Source organism: Balaenoptera physalus (assembly GCF_965194825.1).
Source record: "Balaenoptera physalus genome assembly, chromosome: 14".
Lineage (NCBI taxonomy): Eukaryota > Metazoa > Chordata > Mammalia > Artiodactyla > Balaenopteridae > Balaenoptera > Balaenoptera physalus.
In genome coordinates this window covers 47214183-47219015 of record NC_138893.1, presented here as the reverse complement: position 1 = coordinate 47219015, position 4833 = coordinate 47214183, and the positions used below count along the sequence as shown (strand labels likewise).

Below are 4833 nucleotides of genomic sequence, written 5' to 3'. Positions count from 1 at the left end.
GGATTAACACACTTGCCTTAAAAAAAATACATTTCTGGTCTTTGTGGGTGAGGCCAGAACTTGGGCCAGGAGGCTGCTGTGGCAGCAAGCGTCCTCCTCCTTGTCCTCTTGTCTGAGGATGGTATTTGAGATCCAGCAGGACGCAGCCTGTTCTGAGCTTGGGGACTTGGGAGCTGACCCAGGAGCATCTGGCAACACTGCCCACTCCTCCTTTGTAAAACACTCATTTCCCTCGCTTCCGTGATGCCACACTCTATGGATTCCCCTCCAGCCTCTGAAGCTGCCCTTTCTCAGGCTCATCTGTTTGTTCTCTTGGCTCATCCTCTCACCAAAGTCAAGGGTCTCAGTTGGAAGCTTTCATTTTCCATGCTGTCTTGAAGAGACCACCTTTTCTTTAAGAAATGCAGCATTGGGCTTCCCTGGTGGCGCAGTGGTTGAGAATCTGCCTGCCAATGCAGGGCACACGGGTTCGAGCCCTGGTCTGGGAAGATCCCACATGCCGCGGAGCAACTAGGCCCGTGAGCCACAACTACTGAGCCTGCACGTCTGGAGCCTGTGCTCCGCAGCAAGAGAGGCCGCGATAGAGGCCCGCGCACAGCGATGAAGAGTGGCCCCCGCTTGCCGCAACTAGAGAAAGCCCTCGCACAGAAACGGAGACCCAACACAGCCATAAATTAATTAATTAATTAATTAAAAAAAAAAAAAGAAAGAAATGTAGCATTGCTTTTAGAGCAATAGGGAGAAGAATAAAACAAAATCCTGCTTTCCTCCAAACCTTATTTTCCAATTGCATTCACCTCATTAGATTTTTTGCCCTGCTTTTCTTTTGGAGACGCAAGTTTGAGGAAAATGTTGGCAAAGTTGCTGATGACTTTCACTAGCTTAAGGAGTATGTGCTTTCCTGGAGGTTGTTCATTTTCCACTGTTGACTTTACTTCTTCAAGCCTGAACTTGCTACTTGAATGCAGGCCTGGAATTCACTGACCACAATTTTCTCTTCCTTACTAGGGGGTGCCATTTAAAGACAAGGATGCCACCAACCAAATCACCAATCTCTTCTCAAATTGCTAGGCATGTTGTGGGAGCCATATGCCCAATGAGTACCGGCTACCAGCGTTAGTCCTCACGGTGTGTGCTTGGGTGGGAAGACAGGTGATGCAGCAGAAAGAACACTGGCTTTAGAGCCAGAAAGACGTGAATACAAGTATTGTCTAGGACATGTTATGTGATCCAGGACAGGAAGACAGTATAGACCACTGTGTGAGAGCTTAGCTCTAATGTCAGACAGATCTGGATTCAAACCCCTGGCTCTGTCACTCACAAGCTATGCAACCCAACCTCTCTGAATCAACGTTTCCTCATCTGTAAAATGGGCACAAAGTGCTGGCCTCCACAGACTGTTAAGGAGAGTGAGAACATTTATAGCCAAACTCATATAGCAATTTATTGGTACCACACTTTGTTCAACTGCTTTATGTACATTAACTCATTTAATCTTCTCTATCACCCTATCAGTAAGGATTTTCACCATTCCTATTTACAGATGAGGAATAGAAGTGCAGAGAGGTTAAGTAATTTGCCCGAGATCACACAGTTGGTGGTTGGTATGGTTGGGATGTGAATACAGAAATTTAGTTCCGAAGTCGAACTCTTTTTTTTTTTTAAACATCTTTATTGAAGTATAATTGCTTTACAATGGTGTGTTAGTTTCTGCTTTATAACAAAGTGAATCAGTTATACATATACATATGTTCCCATATCTCTTCCCTCTTGCATCTCCCTCCCTCCCACCCTCCCCATCCCATCCCTCTAGGTGGTCACAAGGCACCGAGCTGATCTCCCTGTGCTATGCGGCTGCTTCCCACTAGCTATCTATTTTACATTTGGTAGTGTATATATCATTCTGCTGGAATGCCGATGGGTCGTTACCCCACATCTGGTCCAGAGTTATCGCTCAGTATATGTTAACACTCATCATTATCATCACCATGATCGCCTCCTCAATACTGCTTCACCTGTATACATTTCTGCTTCTCAATGTATTGATTGGAACCAAGAAAACCTACTTTGTCAGAATTAAATGAAGCAGTGGGCATAGACGACTTAGAGCCTGACGTAAAGAAAGCCCTTGCTAAATGTCAGTTTTCCGGTTGTTCTTTCTTGCCTTCTCTCCTCTGCTTTTCTTCTTTCTCCTCCACTTTTCCTCATCATAAATTCTTTGGTGCCTTTTTGGGCAAGATTCTTAATGTTACTGCCTACATCTGTGACTGCTGGGCAGATGGTCACCTGTGGTAGGGAATAGCATCAATCAAATATTAGAGCTTTTGCTTCTTTAGAAAGCGTACGTATGCTAAAAAGAACAGATGATTAGCAGTTGCAGCAGAAGTATTATTATTTACATTCACCTGTTTCATCTTTTATTGCACATTTATTGAGGGTCAGTGCTGTGCCAGAGATTGGGCCAGGTGCTGAGGATACAGCAATGAGCAAAATAGACACTTCTTGCTTTCATGGACACAACAGTAGTAGGAAGTCCTGATATCAGTGGTCTTCTAACTGCTTTCATCTGCATTTCAGGTTTTGTTTTATAATCACTTGCCTCTGTAGAAATTTAGAGAGTTACAATGTGGACTGTTGTTTTGATGTTAATCAATTAATTAATTTCCTATTTAGTTCTAAAAAGGATATGAAGTGGTTTATCAACAATGCACAGACATAGTATGACCAAAGAGTATCAAACAATATTTAGTAAAAGGGGAGCAGAGGGTAAAGATCTTGTTCTGAAGACTGTTACAGCAAGTGAATGTGGTACTCAGCTTGACTGTCAAGACAAGAGGAAGACAAAGTGAGAAGACACAGCCATTTTAAGAAAGTCTTTAAGATAGGATGTCAGCTTCACAGGAGAAATCCAATTTTTTCCTGGCTCTAAGTTTTATGAGGAATTTGTCTTTAGAGCCTCATATGACTGCTGAACATGTTATAAAATATGAGAAACAGGCATAATTGGAATGCTTCCCTATATGTGCCGGCTATGGATGCTGATGGCAAGATATCTATTAGATTATTAAGGGGTTGGAAGAGTGTGAGCACGCACGTGCACACATGTGTGTTTGTGATATCAGGGAGAAAAAGTAAAGTTTCCCCAAGTGTTATTTCACTGTGATGGTTAAAAAAAAAAAAAAAACTGAAAGAAGCCATATTAAGGTGACATTTTTCTCCAGTTGTTTGTAACAGGCATAGAAACCCAGAGGGAAAATGCATTCTCAGTGAGGCCTTCTTTGCTCTCCCCACTGGGACTGGGTGAGGGCTAATCTTAGCTCTCAACCTGCCTTTCCCAGTTGAAGTAGGCATTATGCCAGCAAAGGAAATGGGAGCCCATTCTAACCCTAGCCCTCTCTTTTAAATTCTAAATCAATATTGGACAGCTCCCATCTTAGAGCAGGAAGACAAAGAATTTGGTGATGATGATAAATGAAGATGGTGATGACCGTGGTGGTGATAATAATGGATACAGTGTCAGGCACTATGGGATAGTGGGGGCAGGATTCTTGGAAGAGCTGGCATTTAAACCAGACCAGAATGGAAATTGTGTCAGAGGACAGATTACAGGCTTAAGAAATACAGTGAGCAAGTTCATGGAGGTGAGAGTGCATGGAATCTTGGACACCATTCTAAAAAGTTTGGACTTCATGCACAATAGTTGGTAATGAAGAGTTTTGAGGAGGGCAATCCATGACATAATCTTGCTTGTGTTTAGAAGGCTATTTCTGCCAACCGTGTGCAGCTGTGCTGTCTAAAGCAATAGCCATTAGTCACCTTATTGAGCGCTTGAAATGTAGCTAGTCCGAATTGAGATGTGCTGTAAGTGTAAAATACACATTGGATTTTGAAGACTTAGTACAAAAATATGCAAAAATACTTCAATAATTTTTATGTTGATTACAAGTTGAAATGAAAATATTTTGGATATATTCAGTTCCGTATATTATGAACATTAATTTCATTAGTTTCTTTTCACTTTTTAAAATGAGGCTACTAGAAAATTCTAAATTACCTATGTGGCTCACATTATATTTCTACTGGACAGCGCAGGTGGACAATGGGGAGGTTGGCTTGGAGAAGCAAAGAACTGAAGACCAGGAGAAGATAGGCATCTATAGCAAAGCCCTAGACCAGAGATGATGAGGGTCAGATCTAAGGCAGTGACGCTGGGAATAGGCAGGAGAGGACAGGTAAAAACGCTTTTTAAATAGGACTTGACACTGATTTTCCTGGATGTGGGGATTAGAAGAGGGAAGACTTAAGGTTGCATGTTAAATGTCTAGTCTGCATAACTGAGGTGTTGGAGGATGGTTTTTAGAACTTGATGCGGATGGCTTTCAACAGGGATATGCAATGGGGAATTCGGATGTGAAGCTCACAAGAGAGGACACAGTGGGGTTGTAGATTCAGGAGTCACCAGCAAGAAGTGGTAGTTGAAGAAGCACAGAAACGGGTGAGAACATGGGGTTTACTCATGGAGAGAAGGTAGGATGAGAGCCAGGCACAGAGGATTGCACAGAGGTTGGGGCTCCGAGTTTAGGATGTGGAAGAAAGAAGAGAGGCTGGTGAACTTGAATAAGGATGGTCAGGGAGAACCCAGGAGACCCTGATGACATGTAGACCAAGGGAGATCTTTCCAAATGGAACACGTTTACAAATGCAGGAAGCAGAAGCTGTTGGGCCCACTGTCTCAGGGAGCCACTGGTGGTGTTTGTTGGGATAGGCCTTTGATGAGTCACCTGAAGACAGATGTCAGATTGCAGAAAATCCTGAAGAGAGTGGTTGGTGAGG

General features: G+C 43.0%; 1 long non-coding RNA gene across 1 annotated transcript; it reads right to left on the bottom strand.

The window, feature by feature from the left end:
- Nucleotides 1-707: 707 nt before the first annotated feature.
- Nucleotides 708-4833, bottom strand: LOC309642593. The gene is made up of 2 exons (XR_014253285.1): nt 2406-4833; nt 708-2286 (listed from the first exon to the last, which is right to left on the bottom strand). It is a non-coding gene; the product is annotated as an uncharacterized lncRNA (long non-coding RNA).